The following is a 16323-nucleotide window of genomic DNA, read 5'->3' as shown; positions in this document are numbered from 1 at the left end:
ACTCTATGTCTTAGCACTTTAGAAATATTTAAAAAGAAAAGCTTTTAAAGTAAAATTTTGGAAAATTTTGAGTTTGGGGGGAAGGGAGATTTCAAAAAACATCTTGCCATAAAATGATTTGGCCTATAAAGCCGATTCTGATATTTGTAGGAGTCTATATCTATTAGCACTTTAGAAATATTTAAAAAGGCTTCTAAAGTACAATTTTGAGTTTGGGGGGAAGGGGGATTTCAAAAATATCTTGCCATAAAATAATTTGGCCTATAAAGCCGATTCTGATATTTGTAGGAGTCTATATCTATTAGCACTTTAGAAATATTTAAAAAGGCTTCTAAAGTAAAATTTTCAGTTTGGGGGGAAGGGGGATTTCAAAAACATCTTGCTATAAAATAATTTGGCCTATAAAGCCGATTCTGATATTTGTAGGAGTCTATATCTATTAGCACCTTAGAAATATTTAAAAAAAGGGTTCTAAAGTAAGATTTTGGAAAATTTTGAAATTGGGGGGAAGGGGGATTTCAAAAACATCTTGCCATAAAATAATTTGGCCTATAAAGCCGATTCTGATATTTGTAGGAGTCTATATCTATTAGCACTTTAGAAATATTTAAAAAGGCTTCTAAAGTAAAATTTTGAGTTTGGAGGGATGGGAGATTTCAAAAACATCTTGCCATAATATAATTTGGCCTATAAAGTCAATTCAGATATTTGTAGGAGTCTATATCTATTAGCACTTTAGAAATATTTAAAAAGGCTTCTAAAGTGAAATTTCGAGTTTGGAGGGATGGGAGATTTCAAAAACATCTTGCCATAATATAATTTGGCCTATAAAGTCAATTCAGATATTTGTAAGAGTCTATATCTATTAGCACTTTAGAAATATTTAAAAAGGCTTCTAAAGTAAAATTTTGAGTTTGGGGGGATTTCAAAAACATCTTGCCATAAAATAATTTGGCCTATAAAGCCGATTCTGATATTTGTAGGAGTCTATATCTATCAGAACTTTAGAAATATTTAAAAAAAGGGTTCTAAAGTAAAATTTTGGAAAATTTTGAGTTTGGGGGGAAGGAAGATTTCAAAAAACATCTTGCCATAAAATAATTTGGCCTATAAAGCCGATTCTGATATTTGTAGGAGTCTATATCTATTAGCACTTTAGAAATATTTTAAAAGGCTTCTAAAGTAAAATTTTGAGTTTGGGGGGAAGGGGGATTTCAAAAACATCTTGCCATAAAATAATTTGGCCTATAAAGCCGATTCTGATATTTGTAGGAGTCTATATCTATTAGCACTTTAGAAATATTTAAAAAAAGGGTTCTAAAGTAAAATTTTGGAAAATTTTGAGTTTGGGGGGAAGGGAGATTTCAAAACATATCTTGCCATAAAATATTTGGCCTATAAAGCCGATTCTGATATTTGTAGGAGTCTATATCTATTAGCCCTTTAGAAATATTCTAAAAGGCTTCTAAAGTAAAATTTGAGTTTGAGGAGAAGGGGGATTTCAAAAACATCTTGCCATAAAATAATTTGACCTATAAAGCCGATTCTGATATTTGTAGGAGTCTATACCTATTAGCACTTTAGAAATATTTAAAAAAAGGGTTCTAAAGTATAATTTTGGGAAATTTTGAGTTTGGGGGGAAGGGGGATTTCAAGAAACATTGTACCATATAATATTTTGGCTTATAAAATCAATTCTGAGTTTAGTTTACGATAACGCTAGACCCTACTTCAAACTGATGACATTGTTCAAACTTCACTCTCATATCACATTTCAAAGGCTTCAGTCTCGCCTAATTGACTAAAACAAGAATATATTTTCTCAAGGAAATTATTGGCACTATGCTTTGGCATGTGGTAATAATAATTCTAGATAATGAACATATAAAAGGTTGTTTTGGAAATTGTCACTCTCGCTAACAAGATAAGACACAGACGCCTTTAGGTAGATCGGAACATCTTAAACACACACACAATTGGGAAAAGCCACATTTTGAACGGGATATGTAAAAGTACAGAATAACCGCACTGATACGATTGTCGAAACATAGATATTATAAAGAGTCTTTCGAAGAAGCTCAAAATTCTCCTCGCAAAACATGGTCTTTAATTAATTCTATTATTAAAAAACAAAGGAATTCTAAGTTGCCTGAAGTTATTAGTTTAGAAGATGGATCGACTACTAACAAATTGGAGAAAGTGGCTGATGCTTTGAATACTTATTTCGCTAGTATAGGAGAGAAAATTGTTTCATCAGTAATGAACCAGTTTGATTCACGCAGTAATAAAGATTTTTCTTCATACCTTCCATCTCCTCAAAGTAATTCAATTTTTCTTATGCCTATTTCTCGGTCTGAAATAACAAAAATAGTGTGTGATATAAATCCAGGTAATTCAGCGGGAATTGACGGGTCTAGTTCTATAATTGTTAATGAAATATTGTCTGCAGTAATTTTGCCATTACAGCATATAATTAATCTTTCATTTAAAAATGGAGTTTTCCCGTCTGCTTTTAAAGAAGCGAGGATAATTCCTCTTCACAAAGGTGAATCTTCTGAAAACCCATCAAATTACCACCCTATTTCTATTTTGTCAGCATTTTCTAAAATTTTTGAGAAGGTAATTTATAAGAGGATCTATGACTTTCTTAAATCGTTTAATTTTTTCACAAATTCCCAGTTTGGTTTTAGGTCTGGACACAATACTGAGCACGCTATCATTGCTCTCATCCAATATATTCATGAATGCTTAGATAGAGGTGAAATTACAGCAACAATATACTTGGATTTTAAAAAAGCATTCGATACAATATCCCATTGTATTCTTTTTCGTAAATTGGATAATTGTGGTGTGCGCGGACGGGCGTTGGATCTAATTAAATCTTATCTTGATAAGAGAAAGCAACGAATAGATGGAGGTAATTTTCTCTCTTCACCTGTTCCTCAGTCCTCCATTGTTGGGGTGCCTCAGGGCTCTTTCCTAGGTCCTCTGCTTTTTCTATTTTATATAAATGATCATCACCATGCTTTGCCACTCCTCTGTCTCAGCACGCATTTGGCTGACGATAAGGCAGTTTCAATTTCTGAAAGGAATGACGAGGAGTTGTAGGCAAAACTTGATACTGCTTTTTCCAATGCTCTTGATTGGTGTTTTTCAAATTTTCTTGCTTTGAATTTATCAAAAACTAATTTCATAATTTACGGCAGGAAGTCAAATATATGCCCTCGTATTACCCGAGTTTCTTCTTCAAAGTATCTATTATCAATATCTCGGGTGAATGTGATAAAGTACCTTGGAATTATGATTGATGACAGATTATCTTTTAAAAAATGAGGGGAAAAGCGAAGTGTATTATCATTTTATACATTCCGAGATGCGTGTAATTTATCCAAATTTAGAAAATTTTGAGGGTGTTTTTAGTGAGTGGGTAGGACAAATTATTGCGCATCTCGAGAACTATAACGAAAACGGGAGCAGGTCTGTAGTCTTATGTGTTAAAAATTTAAGTATAAATATTTGTAAATTGAAGAAAGATTTTATTCTAAGAGGGGGGACAGATGGGTATGATAGGGAGACAGCTTTAAATTATAACCCAAATTTAGTGGGTTGACGCGGTGTCCAGAATATCTGTTTTGAAACAGGTCAAAAGTGTTTCAAGTATGCTTTCCTCATATCAGCCTTTCAGCCTCTAGCAGATGACGCTACCAAGAAGAATTTAGATCACTGGGCTGTACATGGGAAGGACGGGTCCGATTTCCCAGTTGTATATTTTTCTTGCTTAGAAGGAAAATACCCAGTAACGCTAAGATCCATTGACATTTTTGAAAGGGTCAATGCCCATTTAAATATTGGCGTTACTGTGGTACAATACGAAACAGAATTTGAAGATGGAACTCGTTCAAAGCGGAGAGGGGTGGTTTTCCCCATACGGGGCCCGTTAGTTGATGTGGTTAAAAAGAGGGTTTGGTTGTTTTATACGCCGCCTAGTCAACCGAACGCAATCGGTCATTTTAACCCTATCACTGACATTAGTCGAGTTCTGGGGGTTGGCAAGCATAAGGGGGAACGTTTCTACTGTCCAACATGCTTGTCAGAATTCCGTAGTGATATGAAACTACGGGGTCACATGAAGCATTGTAGACAGCATGGATATCAGACAATGGAAACGGTTTCAGGGGATAGGCCAATTTTTCGCTTTAAAAATTTCCAAAACACCCTTCTCCAATACAAAAAAATATCTTTGGACTGTAAAGCTAAGCTGGTGGAGGTGAATGACCCCCATTTTACAAACCGTATCAAAGAACACCAGGTCATTGCAGTGTCTTAAACTCATGCGCAAAGAGACAATTCTAACACCACATGGCTGTTAGAAATAGTAGAGATATTGGATGAGAAAGAGTGCATGGTCAAGGCAATGACTAAACTAAGTGGCACGGCTAATGATGCTATTTCTCTTTTGATAAATACGCATTATCGTATGGTGTTGTCTGCAGAGGATCGTATTGCGATTAAAAATCAAACAATATGTTGGGTATGTAAGGGGGAGTTTAAAGAGGAGGATAAGGGGACTAAGGAGAAAAGAGGGGGAGGGGAAAGTCAGAGCCCATGATCACTTGTGGCAGGAAATATCATCTGGGAGTAGTAATTTTAGGGGGGTAGCGCATCAATCGTGTAACTTAAATGTTAGCCAATAGTTTTTTATCCCTGTTTTTATTCACAACTCTAATTATGACTTAAAATTTATTTTACCGGCACTGGCACGTATGCACAGGGAGGGAGGGGGAGTAGACAGCCCATGGGTAAATAATTCATTTACCTATAACATTATTCCCAAATCGGCCGAGAAGTTATTGCTTCTCGAACTGAAATGGCAGGTAGTGGATAATGGACGTACGTGCTGGAATAAAATTAGGTTTTTAGATTCTTTTAGTTTTTTCCCAAATCCTTAAGTCAACTAATTCAAGTGCAGAAAATCGACAATTTTGATAGCTTTCCCTTGCTTAAACAGCACTTTCCAGACAGTGAAATGTATGAATTATTAACCTGCAAAGGTGTCTATGCATATGATTATTACTGTTCTGACGCTCGCTTAAGCGAGGAGAAATTACCTCCAATAGAATCTTCTCACAATTCACTGACCAACAGTGAATGCAAAGCTGAGGAGTATGAGTTTGCCCTGAAGGTGTGGACTAAGGGGGATTGTAAAAATGGGTGGGATTATTGTAGACTGTACTTGACCAGTGATGTTCTAACTCTGTTGGATATAGTCTGTACGAATACAGACCAGATCAATTCATAGTTCGGGTTAGATATAGGATATTATTTTTCTACACCTCATTTAGTGATGGATTTAATTTTAAAAATTAGCAGGGAGGAAATAGGCCTAATCACTGACGTAGATCAACACCTTTTTGTAGAGCGTTCAATGCGGGGAGGGTATGTTTTTCACGGGGACCGCGTCTTATCAACCGATCCGAGCGGACAAAGCACCGGTGTAAAGTCAAATGCAGTGTTCTTGGACATGAACTCGTTAGACCCCTCAGCAATGTCACGCTGCTCTTTGCCATGTAGGAAGTATCAATGGCTTGAGAATCCTTGTGAGGTCCCCGACATTAACACCGTCGAGGATAACGGGCCACAAGGACGGTTCTTTGAAATTGACAGTCACTTTCCGCTGGCGCTTCACGACTCAGTCAAAGATTTTGTTTTTCCCTGTATCAATCGACCAGTGACCAGGGACTCGCTGAGCCCCTACAACCGATCATTGGTTGAGGATATGGGGATGCATTGGACTCCCTCTAAACAGAAACTGATTGCTGATTTGGACCCTAAGGAGAATATCGTTGTTCACCATGTGCTTTTGCACTGGATGGTGAACAATGGCTTCAAAATCACTAAAATACACAGGGTCCTACAGTTCAATCAGCGACCCTACTTGAAAACGTTTATCGACACCTTTGTCGATAAACGTTCAGGGCAAATTCCAAGGTAGAGAAGGACTTGTACAAGCTTATTCTAAATTCAGCGTCTGGCAAAATTTGTGAAGGCGTACGTAACAGATCTCGCTGTGACGTCGTGACTGACCCTTTAGAGTGTGTACAAATTATTGCCGATCCCAATTTTACATCGTTCACGAGCATAGAGCCTGGCATGGTTCTTCTACACAGGAAAAAGCAAAACGTAGTGCTGAACAAGAATAAAGCAGGCGGTAGTTCAGTACGAGAAATTTCAAAAAAGCTCATGTTGTCGTTCTTTTACAATGTGTGCAAGGTGCAATGGCCACGGGAGGGGGAGGTTCAAGTTTACTATGGGGATACAGATTCTCTGCTGTTAAAGGTAAATGGGACTAAAGATTTATTGGGTGATTTGCAAAATGGGGTGCACATCAGCTCGCGGATGGATTTCACCAACTGGAATCCATCCCTCTACCCCGAGCTGGTGAAACGTCAAGCCCCCAACCAACTATTAAAATTAAAATCAGAGACAGGGAGTGATTTGATATCCCGGGGGGTGGTCCCGGGTCCCAAAGTTTATTGTGTTGAAACACATAGTGGGGATGAAAAGAAGACATGTAAAGGGGTGCCTACACATTTTGTAAAGAGCATTTTCAACATGAGCGTGTACAGAGACTGTGCAGAAAGTAGCCTAGTGCCAAGAGCACAAGTGCTTGCAATTCGCTCTCTACAGTATAGAAATTATACTGTGAGAGTGGAAAAAAATGCAATGTCATGCATATCTGACAAGGTCTATGTGCTCGAGAATTGTGTGACTGTCCTACCTCACGGTCATTACCGTATTTCAGATCGAGTTGAATGCATAGACTATCTTAATCAACTTGGTCTGGATAAATTAATCTAACAAATTAATTTAACCCTAGCACTAACCACCACCACTCAACCTTTCATAAATCGACCTATCCAGCTAATCTAGTCCAAGCACAAACCACCACCACTAACCCATCCACTAACCTGTAGCAGTGACGACAACTATTCTTTTTCCATCGCGGCCCCCGGGGGTGGGGGACCCGTCCCACGACCGGCTCCCGGGGGGTGGGGGCTCTACCTTTAAATTCACTGTAATGTTCAACTGTGCTAGTTCCAAGTGTATTTTGTATAGAAAAGTGTTTTTTGTTGTACAGAAAAGTGTTCTATAGAAAGGTGCTGTACAAAATGTGTTGTATAGAAAAGTGTGATGTACAAAAGGTGCTGTTGATGGACAAATGTATTGTAAAGAAAAGTGTTTAAAGACAATAAGTGTTTATTATAAAGTGTTATCATTGTTCATGTTGAGCAAATAGAGTTTTCATGTTGACTAAGTGTTCATGTTGAACAAGTGTTTTCTTTGATAACACTTGTTCAACATGAACACTTAGTCAACATGAAAACTCTATTTTCTCAACATGAACGATGATAACACTTTATAATAAACACTTATTGTCTTTAAACACTTTTCTGTACAACACATTTGTCCATCTACAACACCTTTTGTACAACACTTTTCTGTACAACACATTTGTCCATCTACAGCACTTTTTATACAAAACTTTTCTGTACAACAACAAAATACACTTGGAGCTAACACAGTTGAACATTACAGTGAATTTAAAGGTAGGGCCCCCCCCCGGGAGCCGGCCGCGGGAAGGGTCCCCCACCCCTGGAGCCGTGATGGAAAAATAGTTGTCGTCACTGCTACGGGTTAGTGGTGGTGGTTAGTGCTTGGGTTAGTTGAGGTTGGGCGGTTAGTTAATTTATGAAAGGTTGAGTGGAGATGGTTAGTGCTTGGGTTAGCTTAGTTGGTTAGGTTAATTTATCCAGACTTAGATGATTATGATAGTTTATGCATTCAACTCGATCTGAAATACGATAGTGGCCATGAGGCAGGACACTCACACCATTCTCGAGCACATAGACCTTGTCAGATATACATGACATTGCATTTTTTTCTACTCTCACAGCATAATTTCTATACTGTAGAGAGCGAATTGCAAGCACTTGTGCTCTTGCAAGCACTAGGCTACTTTCTACACAGTCTCTGTACACGCTCATGTTAAAATTGCTCTTTACAAAGTGTGTAGGCACCCCTTTACATGTCTTCTTTTCATCCCCAATATGTGTTTCAACACAATAAACTTTGGGACCCGGGAACACCCCCTGGATATTAAATCCCTCCCCGTTTCCGATGTTCATTTTAGGTGTTTGTTGGTCGATTGAAAATTCAGCAACTTGGGATAGAAGAAAGGATTCTAGTATTCGAAATCCATCTGCAAGACGATTTGCATTCCATTTTAAAAGTCACTCAGTAAATCTTTTGTTCCAATTACCTTTAAAAGCAGAGTGACTGTATCACCATAGTAAACTTGTACCTCCCCTCCCGTGGCCATTGCACCTTGCACATATTGTAAAAGAACGACAACATGAGCTTTTTTGAAATTTCTAGTACTGAACTACCTCCTGCAATATTCTTGTTCAGTACTATATTTTGATTTTTCCTGTATAGAAGAGCCATGCCGGCCTCTCTACTCATGAATGATTTAAAATTGGGATCGGTAATAATTTTTGCACACTCTAGAGGATCAGTCTAGACGGCGCAGCGAGATCTGTTGCGTAGGATTTCACCTATTTTGCCAAACGCTGAATTTAGAATGAGCTTGTACAATTCCTTCTCTACCTTGGAATTTGTCCTAGAACGTTTATCGAGAAAAGTATTGATAAATGTCTTCAAATAAGGTTTCTGATTGAATTGCAGGACCCTATGTATTTTGGTGATTTTGAAACCGTTTTTTACCATCCAGTGCAGAAGCACGTGGTGAACAACGATATTCTCTTTAGGGTCCAAATCAGCAATCAGTTTCTGTTTAGAGTCCAATGCATCCCCATATCCTCAACCAATGATCGATTGTAGGGGCTCAGCGAGTCCCTGGTCACTGGTCGATTGATATAGGGAAAAACAAAATCTTTGACAGAGTCATGAAGCGCTAGCGGAATGTGACTGTCAATTTCAAAGAACCATCCTAGTGGCCCGTTATCATCAACTGTGTTAATCTCGGGGAACTCGCAAGGATTCTCAAGCCATTGATAGTTCCCACACGGCAAAGAGTAGTGGGACATTGCTGAGGGGTACAACGAGTTCATGTCCAAGAACACTGCATTTGACTTTACACCAGTGCTTTGTCCGCTCGGATCGGTTGATAAGACGCGGTCCCCATGAAAAACATACCCTTCCCTCACTGAACGGTCTACAAAAAGGTGTTGATCTACGTCGGTGATTAGTCCTATTCCCACCCTGCTAATTTTTAAAATTAAATCCATCACTAACTGGTGTGGAGAAAAATAACAGCCTATATCTAACCCAAACTCTGAATTGATCTGGTCTGTATTCTTACAGATTGTATCCAACAGAGTTAGAACGTGACTGGACAAGTACAGTCTACAATAATCCCACCCATTTTTACAATTCCCCTTATCCCACACCTTCTGGGCAAACTCATACTCCTCGGTTTTGCATTCACTGTTGGTCAGTGAATTGTGAGAAGCTTCAATTGGAGGTAATTTCTCCTCGCTTAAGCGAGTGTCAGAACAGTAATAATCATATGCATATACACCTTTGCTGGTTAATAAGTCATACATTTCACTGTCTGGAAAGTGCTGTTTAAGCAAGGGAAGCTATCAAAATTGTCGCTTTTCTGCACTTGAATTTGTTGACTTAAGGACTTGGGCAAACAACTAAGAGAATCTAAAAACCTGATTTTATTCCAGCACGTACGCTCATTATCTACTACCTGCCATTTCGGTTCAAGAAGTAACAGCTTCTCGGCTGATTTGGGGATGATATTATAGATAAATGAATTTTTTACCCATGGAGTATCTACTCCCCCTTCCTCCCGGTGCCTACCTGCCAGTGCTGGTAAAATAAATTTTAAGTCATAGTTAGAGTTGTGAATAAAAACAGGGATAAAAAACTGTTGGCTAACGTTTAAATTACACGATTGATGCGCTACCCCTCTAAAATTACTACCCCCAGATGATATTTCCTGTCACAAGTGATCATGGTCTCTGACTTTCCCCTCCCCATCTTTTCCCTTTAGTCCCCTTATCCTCCTCTACAAACTCCCCCTAACAAACCCAACATATTTTTTGATTTTTAATCGCGAGATGATCCTTTGCAGACAGCACCATTGGATAATGCGTATTTCTCAAACGAGAAATAGCACCATTAGCCGTGCCAATCAGTTTAGTCAGAGCCGTGACCATGCACTCATTCTCATCCAATATCTCAACTATTTCTAACAACCATATGGTGTTAGAATTGTCTCTTTGCGCATGAGCATAGGACTCTGCAATGGCCTGGTGTTCTTTGATACGGTTTGTATACTGTGGGATCATTCACCTCTACTAGCTTAGCTTCACAGTCCAAAGATATTTTGTTGCATTGGAGAAGAGTATTCTGGAAATTTTTAAAACGTAGAATGGCCCTATCCCCTGAAACCGTTTCCACTGTCTGATATCCATGCCGTCTACAATGCTTCATGTGACACCGTAGTTTTATATCACTACGGAATTGTGACAGGCATGTTGGGCAGTAGAAACGTACCCCCTATGTTTACAACCCCCCAGAACTCTACTAATGTCAGTGATAGGGTTAAAATGTCCAATTGTGTTCGTTTGACTAGGTGGTGTGTATAACAACCAAACCCAGTGTCTAACCAAATCAACTTAAGGACCCCTTACGGGGAAGACCACCCCCTTCTTTTTTGAACGAGTCCCATCTTTAAATTCTGTTTCGTACTGTACCACAGTAACGCCAATATTTAAATGGGCATTGACCCTTTCGGAAATATAAATAGATTTTAGCTTTATTGGGTACTTCCTTTCTAGACATGAAAAATCTACAATTAGGACATCGGACCCTTCCTTCCCATGTACAGCCCAGTGATCAAAATTAGTCTTAGTAGCGTCATCTGCTAGAGGCTGAAAGGCTTGTATGATGAAAGCATACCTGAAACACTTTTGATCTGTTTCAAAACAAATCTTCTGGACACCACGACAACCTACTAGATCTGGATTATATTTTAAAACTGTCTCCCTTTCATGCCCACCTGCTCCCCCTCTTAAAATAAAATCTTTCTTAAATTTAAAAATATTTATACTAAAATTTTCAATAAATGAAACTACAGAGCCACTCTCATTTTCATTATAGTTCTTGACAGGCGTTCTAATTTGCCCTACCCACTCAATAAAAACTCTCTCAAAATTTCATAAATTCTGATAAATTATACGCATCTCGGAAAGTATATAATTATAACAAACTTCGCTTATCCTCTCATTCAAATAAAAAACCTTGAAAACAATAGAAACATTAATTGAATCCCTACCCCCCCACAACTGAATTTGTTTCTCCAGTCGTTCACGAATTTTATCCACCTATGCATGCAAAATCTGTACAGGATCACAAACAAATTTCCCCCCCTTCAGTGTATTGAAGGGATACCCAAATGTTGAAGTGAAAACAACTATATTATTTAAAATTGTGTTGGATAATTGAAAATCGGGGAAAGATGTACCCCCTCCCCCCAGTTGTTCAACAATATTTGGACTCTGTTCCACTTCAGTTGTTTGAAGTGGACTCGTTAGGGTATCGGAGGCTGGAGGAGGAGGGTTCCCAGTGAAATCATCTAAAAGCTGTAGTGTATTTGGGCTCAAGTCTACCTGCTCAACTGTGCTAGGTTCTACATTAAAGAAAATCATCTAAAAACTCATCGATATTAAAAGGTGTTTTAATGATATCGTCCCATGTTTCGTTGTCCTGAAACTCCACTGGTGGTGTTAGAATTGGTTCTTCCCCTTCTTCACTGGACGGTAAATATGGGACCAATGCACCAACCTATAAATGAAAAATAGCTTATTTTCAAAATGTCATCCCTACTGTTAAAACTTGGATTATTATTGCTTAAAAGCATTTGGTTAATTCAACTTAAGATAATCTAAGATATGACATAGAAGGTGGCAAATTTGTTTTTTCGCGGCGCATCCCTGGGGCGCATCCTTCGGTGTTTTCCCCGTGCGGCACAGCCTGCAGCACTTCCTGACCCATGGCGCATCCTGTGGTGCTTCTCGGGCCCGTAGTGCTTCATGCAGTACACCCCTACAGCTCTTCCCAGTCCCCTTTTACATAATGCCCGTCAAAAGTTGAAATATTTCTAATTCCATATTTCTAAGTCTCGCGTGACGGTTCCAAGATCGAACATCAACAGGCTGGAACCGTTAACTCGCTTTCTCCCTCGCTAAAATCTCTGGCACGATAGAAGTATTCGGTGTAAATTTGGATTTTGATCTATGAGAGATGGGATAATCTCTCTTAAAACTATGTGAATGGAATAGAGTTTCAAAGGCGGTGAGTATTAGCAGTGATTGACTGCGCTTTTTAAGTGACCAAAAAGATTCGAGGGTAACTAGGCTCCCCACTTTTCAGCAATGCCATAAATAGCAATTATTATTTTTGGGGGTATAACGTGTTTCGCTCTGACCTAGAATTCCAATTTCCTAAAAATCTAACGCTAATTTGCAAACAATTCACAGCTAATTGTCATGGCCAAACAATAGAATTATGTTAAAAGCATTGAAAGCCTAGACTTGGCGTCTTAACCACGAATGATCGAACAAAACAGGAAAAAGGGATGAAACAGATCTATTTATATGCTTGTGTAGAGCTTTAAGCCAAAGATTAAAGCAAGATAATATTCAATTGTGAACGGAATAGCATTTTGAGTTTCAATGGTATCTAGAGTATATGAGATATCGAAGCGATAGCAACAGAAAAAGGGGGGGGGTTTCTTTGCAAAAAAAATACATTTAGCTATCTCTGAGTGGATGGAACAGTGAAATTTAAAATGGGGTGTTGGGGGGGGGGATTATAGTGAAAATAACATTTTAATGTCTTCGACAAGCTTGTATTAGGTTGAAAATCGGTTTGTTTAGATATTTCTTGGTCCTGAATAATAGAAAAAAAGTGAAAAGACAAAAGTAAAGAGTAAAAGGCTCTCTAACAGCTAAAAAATAGCTTATTTGATTGAAAAAAAATACTCACGTCTTCAAATGGATCAACCACTTGACTGAAAGCTGGAGGCTTGACCATTACATGATAGGGAGCCATTGTTTGGTCTATGACTGGCCTGAAGGAGCTAACCCTTCTATCTTGCATGGAAGGCTCAGGACTTGATAGAGACAGTTGAGGAGAGTGCACTGACACTTGATGGTGAGCTGATAGCTCAGATATTGTGTGAGAAGGAGCCGATGTTTGGCCTACGGCTTGTCTTGAAGACCCAGGCATTGTATCTTGTCCTGAAAGCCCTACTGTATGACTGGGGTTCAAATGGATCATATCATGTCCATCACTATCTTTCGCAGCCGGGCTAGCGATATACTGGGCTCGTGCAGCCGAGGCTGCAACTTGACGAGCCAGCATTGACGCTTGATTAAGAGGGGCTTGCATGGATGGCTGCACTTGGGCATGCATCACTTGTTTAGGAGGCTTCGGCCAGCGACCATATTGCATGACAGTAGCCTTCGCAGGGGGCGCATTATTAGCCCTTGCTCTCTTTGTGGATGGCGGTGACGAGCATTCTTCACTCTTTGCACCAGCCATAGCTCTCTTCGATGTGAGGTCTGCAAATTCTTCGTAATGTGCCTTAAATAATAGAAAAAAATCAAATCTAAATAATTTTTCCCTTTTCACAGAAATAAAGTTATTAAGTATAATTTTGGTTAGAAAAGTATTTATCTCATTTCAGTAAAGCAAAAAACCCATAATCTCTCCCCACTAGATTTAGGAAAATTAGCCCACCCGATGTCTACACTCTCATGGAGGTAATCGAGTGTTTTATTAAAGCGCAATGTATATCAACAAAGAATGTATATCACTACCCTTTATTAAAATGTTATAGATAAAATCAATAAATGACGAAGAAGCAATTAAGGTAAGAAACAATTATCTTTTCTATTTTGTCACTATTAAAAGTGCTAACCCCCTCCCCGAACAAAAATCCTGGATTCACGCCCGGGAATATAAAAGAAAATTTATTGAAAGCTTGAAAAAAATTAAAAACATGCCTAGAGACGCAACGCATATATTTACACATTATGTTTCTTGTCAATGGGTGTACATGTCTACACACCGAATCCCCCCTTACTTTTAATGTGAAGAAATAGTTAGTTTTCATTTTACACTGATGGCGGTAGAATTGAAGGTATTGCCCTCCCCCTTTACGTAACTTACATACAACGAAGCTGTTCGAAGCGCTGTATTGTCCCCTCCCCCCTTTTACATAATGTCACAAATATACTGTTAGAATTAATTTGAAAATAATACATTTCGTTTATCCAAAATATTGCATTACGTATTACTGCTTAAAAATGTTTTAATTTTACAACCAAAACAAAACCTTTGGCTAGACCGATACCGTGAACACACCGGAAGAGGGTGACAAAGTAATTATAACTTTGCGGGAATGCTTATTGTCAAAGTATAGCGGCTTAATAGCTAAGAGATAGACAGAAGTTGATAGGCTTACAGAAAGAATAAATTTAACGAAAAGGTATTTCTTTTGCGGTGGTTAGGTTTTGAGGGTAAAAGAATATATTTATCGAGTATTTTTGCAGGTTTGGGGGGGGAGTTGAGGGTAAAAGAATATATTTACGTTTTCATGATATAAAGATGTATGGTTGTGGGGGGATTTAGCTGGAAAATAAAGAAGGAATTTATCGAAAAGGTATTTCTATTTGCGAGAATTTATTGTAAGACAATGGGGGGGGGGTTGAGAGTAAAAGAATATATTTATGTTTTGCATTGAGTATAAGATTGTATGGTTTGGGGGGGATTTAGCTGGAAATATAAGGAAGGAATTTATCGAAAAGGTATTTCTTTTGCGAGAATTTGGGATTGTAAGACAATGGGGGAGGGGGGATATTGTTAGACCCTAATTTGAAAATTAACTTGTTTCTCTACTTCCATACAGGTTGTGTAGGCCTAGCTTAATTATTGTCTGAAACTGTTTTAATTTTGACGGAAGAATAGTTCCGTTGACCGCGTTTGTAAACCGGAAAGGGTATCAGCTAATAATAGGCCTCGTGCTGGAGATTGTGTCAAAACAGAACGGGATTTTCATTAAAAATTGACAGAAGTCAGCAGATACTTTAGCTGAATATACTGGAGGGTGACCAAGGAAAATAAAAAGTGGAATTTAACGAAAAGGTATTTCTATTAGCAAGAATTTGGGATTGTAAAACAGTGTGGGAGGGGTTTAGGGTAAAAAGAATATATTTTATGTTTTCCATTGATTATAAAGATTGTATGGTTGGGGGGGGGGGGTTTGAGGGTAAAGGAATATATTTACGTTTTAGCTCAATATACTGGAGGGTGTCCAAGGAAAACAATTTTATTTGAAAATAAAAATGCACTTACATGGTAAATTGTGGCTGCCAAGGCCTCAAGCTCATCAATTATGTCAATTGCTTTATCCATTGTGTCACAATACTTTCTGATAATTGAATCACATTGCATGCCCGTTATATACGAAATCTCAAGGTCAAATTGTTATGTAAACAAAGCCCTCTGATTGGCTGAGAAGGAAACACGTGATCTAACTGTTTCCTGGAAACACATAACATTTGGCTCGGAAACAACAGATCGATTGACCTTGACCCCCATTAGACTCAATAATACATGAATGTGACGAAGTTCCTGTTTTTCCATTCTCACTGACAAAGACCATAAAAACATCAAATAAATTGACCAATACACATAACCATCCATGAAAACAAACATAAATGTGACAAAGTTCCTGTTTTTTCATTCTCACTGACAAAATCCATAAAACCATCCATAAATGTGAAAAAATTCCTGTTTTTCAAATTAAAACTGACAAAAAACCATAAAACACCCATGAAAAACATCAAATAAATCGACCAACACACATAACCATCCATGAAAACAGACATAAATGTGACAAAATTCCTGTTTTTTCATTCTCACTGACAACAAACAGACATAAACTATGTAAAAAAAGTTGTAGGTGGCAGCAGGGGTGAGTCCTGGGAGTAGAACCCCCCCTTCTACTTATATACCCCCAGGGCGTAGCTTACAACCATTGCCCTGAGGGCTGAGGGGGGGGGGGGGATTGTCACCCTCAAAGACCTAATTTCCAGAACTTTTTAATACGTTGAACACAATGGCTATCTGAACATTTTCATTGGATGTGTTTAGGGGAATGGTGCGCGTGAGAGGGTCGTTAGTTACTCTACAATCACTTTCGACAATTAAAAAGGGCAC

This window comes from Artemia sp. Qi Xiang Cuo, chromosome 11 (assembly GCF_049724085.1).
Source record: "Artemia sp. Qi Xiang Cuo chromosome 11, ASM4972408v1, whole genome shotgun sequence".
NCBI classification, from domain to species: Eukaryota; Metazoa; Arthropoda; class Branchiopoda; order Anostraca; family Artemiidae; genus Artemia; species Artemia sp. Qi Xiang Cuo.
Note: the sequence above shows the minus strand (reverse complement) of the source record.